Consider the following 8363-nt stretch of genomic DNA (forward strand, 5'->3'; position numbering starts at 1 on the left):
CAACTTTCATTCAATTTGAGCATTTTCGTTTGAGCAAGTCTGGTGGCCTAATAAAATCCATCTTTACGGACTGTTCTGTTTTGACAGATTCTGTCTTTTATTTCGCATTGCCTCTTTTGCTATGTTGGATGAATTTATTTGATCCATTAATGTCCAAGTAGCTTTATGCAATGTCCAGAAGTGTTAAGAATGATTGTGTCACCTCTGAACATGTGAATTTTTATTATGCACTAACCCTCTAATGAGTTGTTTCGAGTTTGGTGTGGAGGAAGTTTTCAAGGATCAAGAGAGGAGTATGATGCAATATGATCAAGAAGAGTGAAAGCTCTAAGCTTGGGGATGCCCCGGTGGTTCACCCCTGCATATATTAAGAAGACTCAAGCGTCTAAGCTTGGGGATGCCCAAGGCATCCCCTTCTTCATCGACAACATTATCAGGTTCCTCCCCCGAAACTATATTTTTATTCGGCCACATCTTATGTACTTTGCTTGGAGCGTCGGTTTGTTTTTGTTTTTTGTTTTGTTTGAATAAAATGGATCCTAGCATTCACTTTATGGGAGAGAGACACGCTCCGCTGTTGCATATGGACAAATATGTCCTTAGGCTCTACTCATAGTATTCATGGCGAAGTTTCTTCTTCGTTAAATTGTTATATGGTTGGAATTGGAAAATGCTACATGTAGTAACTCTAAAATGTCTTGGATAATTTGATACTTGGCAATTGTTGTGCTCATGTTTAAGCTCTTGCATCATATACTTTGCACCCATTAATGAAGAAATACTTAGAGCTTGCTAATTTGGTTTGCATATTTGGTTTCTCTAGAGTCTAGATAACATCTAGTATTGAGTTTTGAACAACAAGGAAGACGGTATGGAGTCTTATAATGTTTACCATATGTCTTTTATGTGAGTTTTGCTGTATCGTTCATCCTTGTGTTTGTTTCAAATAACCTTGCTAGCCTAAACCTTGTATCGAGAGGGAATACTTCTCATGCATCCAAAATCCTTGAGCCAACCACTATGCCATTTGTGTCCACCATACCTACCTACTACATGGTATTTATCCGCCATTCCAAAGTAAATTGCTTGAGTGCTACCTTTAAAATTCCATCATTCACCTTTGCAATATATAGCTCATGGGAGAAATAGCTTAAAAACTATTGTAGTATTGAATATGTACTTATGCACTTTATCTCTTATTAAGTTGCTTGTTGAGCGATAACCATGTTTACGGGGACGCCATCAACTATTCTTTGTTGGATATCATGTGAGTTGCTATGCATGTCCGTCTTGTCTGAAGCAAGAGAGATCTACCACCGTCATGGTTGGAGCATGCATATTGTTAGAGAAGAACTTTGGGCCGCTAACTAAAGCCATGATTCATGGTGGAAGTTTCAGTTTGGACATATATCCTCAATCTCATATGAAAATGAAAATTGTTGCCACATGCTTATGCATTAAAGAGGAGTCCATTATCTGTTGTCCATGTTGTCCCGGTATGGATGTCTAAGTTGAGAATAATCAAAAGCGAGAAATCCAAAATGCGAGCTTTCTCCTTAGACCTTTGTACGAGCGGCATGGAGGTACCCCATTGTGACGCTTGGTCAAAACATGTGCATTGCAAAGATCCGGTAGTCCAAGTTAATTAGGACAAGGTGCGGGCACTATTAGTATACTATGCATGAGACTTGCAACTTGTAAGATATAATGTACATAACTCATATGCTTTATTACTACCGTTGACAAAATTGTTTCATGTTTTCAAAATAAAAGCTCTAGCACAAATATAGCAATCGATGCTTTCCTCTTTGAAGGACCATTCTCTTTACTTTTATGTTGAGTCAGTTCACCTATTTCTCTCCACCTCAAGAAGCAAACACTTGTGTGAACCGTGCATTGATTCTTACATATTTGCATATTGTACTTGTTATATTACTCTATGTTGACAATTATCCATGAGATATACATGTTACAAGTTGAAAGCAACCGCTGAAACTTAATCTTCCTTTGTGTTGCTTCAATACCTTTACTTTGATTTATTGCTTTATGAGTTAACTCTTATGCAAGACTTATTAATACTTGTCTTGAAGTACTATTCATGAAAAGTCTTTGCTTTATGATTCACTTGTTTACTCATGTCATTACCATTGTTTTGATCGCTGCATTCACTACATATGTTTACAAATAGTATGATCAAGGTTATGATGGCATATCACTTCGAAATTATCTTTGTTATCGTTTTACCCGCTCGGGACGAGCAGAACTAAGCTTGGGGATGCTTGATACGTCTCCGACGTATCGATAATTTCTTATGTTCTATGCCATATTATTGATGATACCTACATGTTTTATGCACACTTTATGTCATATTCGTGCATTTTCCGGAACTAACCTATTAACAAGATGCCGAAGTGCCGATTCTTGTTTTCTGCTGTTTTTGGTTTCGGAAATCCTAGTAACGAAATATTCTCGGAATTGGACGAAATCAAAGCCCAGGGGCCTATTTTCTCACGAAGCTTCCGGAAGTCCGAAGGAGAGACGAAGAGGGGCCACGGAGGGGCCACACTATAGGGCGGCGCGCCCCCCTTGGCCGCGCGGCCCCGTGGTGTGGGGCCCCCGTGCCGCCTCTTGACCTGCCCTTCCGCCTATAAAAAGTCTCCGTGACGAAACCCCCAGTACCGAGAGCCACGATACGGAAAACCTTACTGAGACGCCGCCGCCGCCGATCCCATCTCGGGGGATCCAGGAGATCGCCTCCGGCACCCTGCCGGAGAGGGGAATCATCTCCCGGAGGACTCTACACCGCCATGGTCGCCTCCGGAGTGATGAGTGAGTAGTTCACCCCTGGACTATGGGTCCATAGCAGTAGCTAGATGGTTGTCTTCTCCTCATTATGCTTCATTGTTGGATCTTGTGAGCTGCCTAACATGATCAAGATCATCTATCCGTAATTCTATATGTTGTGTTTGTCGGGATCCGATGGATAGAGAATACCATGTCATGTTAATTATCAAGTTATTACATATGTGTTGTTTATGATCTTGCATGCTCTCCGTTTCTAGTAGAGGCTCTGGCCAAGTTTTTACTTTTAACTCCAAGAGGGGGTACTTATGCTCGATAGTGGGTTCATGCCTGCATTGACACTGGGGAGTGACAGAAACCCCTAAGGTTGTGTTGTGCTCGTTGCCACTAGGGATAAAACATTGGCGCTATGTCCGAGGATGTAGTTGTTGATTACATTACGCACCATACTTAATGCAATTGTCTCGTTGTTAGCAACTTAATACCGGAGGGGTTCGGATGATAACTCTGAAGGTGGACTTTTTAGGCATAGATGCGGTTGGATGGCGGTCTATGTACTTTGTCGTAATGCCCAATTAAATCTCACTATACTTATCATGTCATGTATGTGCATTGTTATGCCCTTTCTATTTGTCAATTGCCCGACTGTAATTTGTTCACCCAACATGCTTTTATCTTATGGGAGAGACACCTCTAGTGAACTCGTGGACCCCGGTCCATTCTTTTAAATACTGAAATACAAATCTGTCTGCAATACTTGTTTACTGTTTTCTCTCGCAAACAATCATCTTCCACACAATACGGTTAATCCTTTGTTACAGCAAGCCGGTGAGATTGACAACCTCACTGTTTCGTTGGGGTAAAGTACTTTGGTTGTGTTGTGCAGGTTCCACGTTGGCGCCGGAATCTCTGGTGTTGCGCCGCACTACATCCCGCCGCCATCAACCTTCAACGTGCTTCTTGGCTCCTACTGGTTCGATTAAACCTTGGTTTCTTACTGAGGGAAACTTGCCGCTGTGCGCATCACACCTTCCTCTTGGGGTTCCCAACGGACGTGTCAACTACACGCATCACGGTGCGGCCAGGGCAGGGCCCGCGCCGGCTGTGAGGGGGGCCCATGGCGGCCCTCCTCAGCTCCCCCTTCTGGCTCCCTTCGTCATCTGGAAAAATAGGAGCTTTCGTGTAATTCCCGTCAATTGTTGATCTTCCGAAATATTGCGTTCTGACGATGCTCTTTCCAGCAGAATCCTGGCTCCGGTGCGCGATCCCCAAATAATCATGAAACATGCAAAATAGATGAAATAACAGAAGTATCCTCTCCAAATATGAAATATATCAATGAATAACAACAAATTATGATATAAAATAGTGATGCAAATTGGACGTATCAACTCCCCCCAAGCTTAGACTTCGCTTGTCCCCAAGCGAAACTGAACTCGGTAAACAGGACCACATGTTTATGGAGTGAAGATTCGATAAATCAAATACGGACAAGAAGCATCATATTCATTCACACAAGACATTCTAGTAGACAAATTCCTCATATAACTCAACTTGAAACAAGTATAAGGTAATCACAAATAAAGGTGCATAAGAAATCATAATTGGTGATGGCAAACTTTGTTCTTGGTCAGAGAACAATTAACAAGTTATTCTTATCTATCGAGCAGCGCTTTCATATTAAAGCTTATGGTAAACTTGCATACTCAATCATAGTAATCATTGATAACTTTCAAAGCTATATTCATTCAGATAAAACTTGTACTAAACAAGGAAGAATAAAAGACATGATGAAGTAAATCACAATATAATAGTTTGATCACAACAACTAAAATGCTTGCTTGAGATGGAAGGAAATAGGTTTACTGACTCAACATAAAGTAAAAGACAGGCCCTTCACAGAGGGAAGCAGGGATTAAATCATGTGCTAGAGCTTTTTCAGTTTTGAAATCATATAAAGAGAATAAAAGTAAAGTTTTGAGAGGTGTTTGTTGTTGTCAACGACTGGTAGAGGGTACTCTAACCCCCTTGCCAAACGAGACCTCCAAAGAGCGGCTCCCATGAAGGACGTTATCTCTACCAGCAAGGTAGATCATCCCTCTTCTCTTTTGTTTACACATGTACTTTAGTTTATTTAGGGATGACACTCCCCCCAACCTTTGCTTACGCAAGCCATGGCTAACCGAATCCTCGGGTGCCTTCCAACAATCTCATACCATGGAGGAGTGTCTATTGCAAAATTAAGTTGCTTACTGATGAATCAGAGCAAAACATGTGAAGAGAATTATTAATGAAAGTTGATTAATTGGGGCTGGGAACCCCGTTGCCAGCTCTTTTTGCAAAATTATAGGATAAGTGGATGAAGCCACTAGTCCATTAGTGGAAGCTGCCTAACAACAAGACTGAAAGATAAAACACCACATACTTCCTCATGAGCTATAAAACATTGACACAAATAAGAAGTAATAAATTTTGAATTGTTTAAAGGTAGCACATGAAGTATTTACTTGGAATGGCAGGAAATACCATGCAGTAGGTAGATATGGTGGACACAAATGGCATAGGTTTGGGTTCAGGTTTGGATGCACGAGAAGCATTCCCTCTCAGTACGGGTCTTTGGCTAGCAAGGTTAATTAGCAAGCATAAGAGTTGAGGGAAACAAACGAATATACATGTGATAGAAACAATCATGCATCTTTCACGTTGACTGCCAAAACCCACCGGCGGGCAGCGGCCTTGTCAACACCGTAGAGCCGGGGGAGCCTAGAGCTGCGGCTGGCCGAGACCCCTCCGAGCGACGGCCCGCAATGCTCTTCCGGTCACACGCGGCGTTGCAAAGTGCAGGGCGTGCCACCTGACCTATACCCGGTCGGGAAGGTGATGAGATTGCCTCGCTTAGTTTCCTGCAGGGCATACACGTAAACGTTAAATACGAGCCTCGATCGGCTCTCGAGTTATCTCGTGAATCGGCTCAAAGAGCCGATCCACCCATGATCCGTACGGGGTGTACGAATACCCGGTGGTCCTGCTTGATCAAGATGAAGCTAATGAGATCTACGACGATTTAGGGTTTTCACCACATAATCGGATCATCCTACTCCAGGTTGGGCCGGATGGCCACGCACGGTGCTCGTAAGCTCGATCCTAAACAAGGCCAAAAAACCAACATAAAGTTGATCCTAGGAACATCCCGTTTAGGACTTGCGAACGCCACCCTACGTGCCACAGGATCCTCCCCCTTTGTAAGGCCAAACTATTGCAGATATTAAACTAATCCTTGTAGAACAAGGAGCAATCGTAACGGATCAGATCTACTAAATAATGATCAAGCGGGGTGCCGCCCCCACACCTGGGATAGGCGTGAGGACGGCTAGATATGCAAGGGTTGCACTACGTAAGCATGCTTAAACGAAGAACAATGCTAACCCTAACACATCTAATGATAACTACGTTGCTCGCCATCAAAAGCGCTTCGAGTACGAGCAACGCATGAACAACGTGGGGCTTGTGCTGCCTAGATCGCAAGATGCGATCTAGGCAGCATGTCGCTTACCCGATAGAAACCCTCGAGACGAAGGAGTTGGCGATGCGCCGAGATTGGTTTGTTTTTGGGGTTGAACGTGAGTTGTTGTTTATTCCATAAACCCTAGGTACATATTTATAGTCCAGGGGACTTTCTAATGTGGATGTGCACTAAACCGTGCACGAGATAAACTCTAACTTCTAAATCGATACATAATTTATTCTACTAAGATACACGGGCTAACTAGCCCAACTTCTCCGTGCGAGGCCGCTTCATAGATCTTTCATATGTAATCTTCCAAGCCCATCTTGATCGCGGCCCACCTCCTGATTTAGCCAAAATCTGGTGATAACACATGCCCCCTGGTTTTGGTAATGGTAATTTCAAAACCACTCGTTTTTCCCCGGAGGGGTCGTATCACGGCAGAGCGGAACCGTCGCAGACATGCCTCATCATGACGACTTGCCTTCCCAACTTCTCTGCACGATTTGACAGTTTTGGCACTATGTCCTCGAGAACTGCTCGGAAATTAAAAACCCCCACCTCCTTTTATTTAGCCGCAACGAACAGTTCTCTTCTTTTCCCCTTCCGCAGTGGCACTCCAAAAAACCCTCCTCTGCAACCATGTCCTCTTCCTCTTCCTCTTCTTCTTCGTCGGATCCTTCCCACGTGTCCTCTCCAATCCGAGAGTCGACGCCCTCGTGGGGGACGCAAGCGGCGTACGACATCCTTGCCCCGACAAAGTGGGACAAAGAGGACCATGACTCCTCCGTCCGGTCCGAGGATGACAAATCCCGGACCGACGGGGAGAGCGATCTCCGCTTCCTTGCCGGCGAGGAAGCGGTGGTGGAGAGCGAAGACGACCGCCTCTCCGGGCGGACTTCACCACCTCCGAGGAGGTGAAGGAAGAGGGAGAGGAGGAAGAGGATGAAGACGGCTCCTCCGATGAGCCGCCGGCCAAACGCCGCCACCTCTGGCCCGGGAACTTCAGCGACGTCGACAGTGACGACGACGCCGACGAAGAGGACGAAGACGACGAGGGTCCTATCGGCGGCCGCTGGAGCAGCGACGACGAGCCGGCGGGGAGTAGCACCGGCGGTGGCGACGACGGTGACGACGACGACGACGAGGGCAGCAGCGGCCCCTAGATAGGGTCTTAGCATAGGACTAGCGATGAGCGAGACGGGGCAATGTATCCCCTCGGTCTTCTCTTTTGAGGGCAATCAGCTCTTCTCCGTAAGAAATCTGGCTCATCAATGAAGAAATTCCCCAACTCGATTTTGCCGATTCCATTTATGATAATTTAGCCGATTGTCTTCCCTCCCGATTCCGCCGATTGCCACACTAGACCATGCCCAACAAGCCGATGGCATCGCGCCGGCCTCCCACACTAGATTTTGAGATAGATCCATCTAGAACCAAACTCCTTGCCACACAAGTCCAAGCCTTATTCGCGCGAATCCACAGATCTCATTCAAGATGACAGGTTGGACCTAGCGGCAAACCTCCTGAAATAATGTCAGGTCTCCTCTTCCTTATTCTCTCCGAATTCTGCTCGTTCAGCTCCGACAGCTTTCCCTCTACAATAAACACCGTCTTTTGAACGAGCCGACACGAAGAGCGGGCCCACCTTGACAGAGTTGGTTAGACCTCGAGGGCGAGCTGCCCCCGAGCCTTAGCCACGGCGAGGGTAAAGGATGGATCATCACCATTGAGATTTCGGGCGGGCCCAACCCTGTCCAAGAGAATTACCCCGCGAGGCCACCGACCCGATTACCTCCCTTCCGTTGAGGGTCCATACAGCCGATCCAGCAAGCTATGATAATTTTGCAACATAGGCACCGTTCTTCGGGTAACTTGCGGTGCAGAGTTCGGCCGATCCCAACGAGATCGGCTCCCCGGAGCGCAGACCTTCAAAGTGAGCTGCCCCCGGGCCTTCAAGGTAAGAATAGCAGCGAGCTGATTACGTCAATCATCCTTGGTTTCTAACTCACGACGCCGTATCAACCGATTTAGAACAAATCGGCTCTTTTAGAAT

This window comes from Lolium rigidum, chromosome 1 (assembly GCF_022539505.1).
Source record: "Lolium rigidum isolate FL_2022 chromosome 1, APGP_CSIRO_Lrig_0.1, whole genome shotgun sequence".
NCBI lineage: Eukaryota > Viridiplantae > Streptophyta > Magnoliopsida > Poales > Poaceae > Lolium > Lolium rigidum.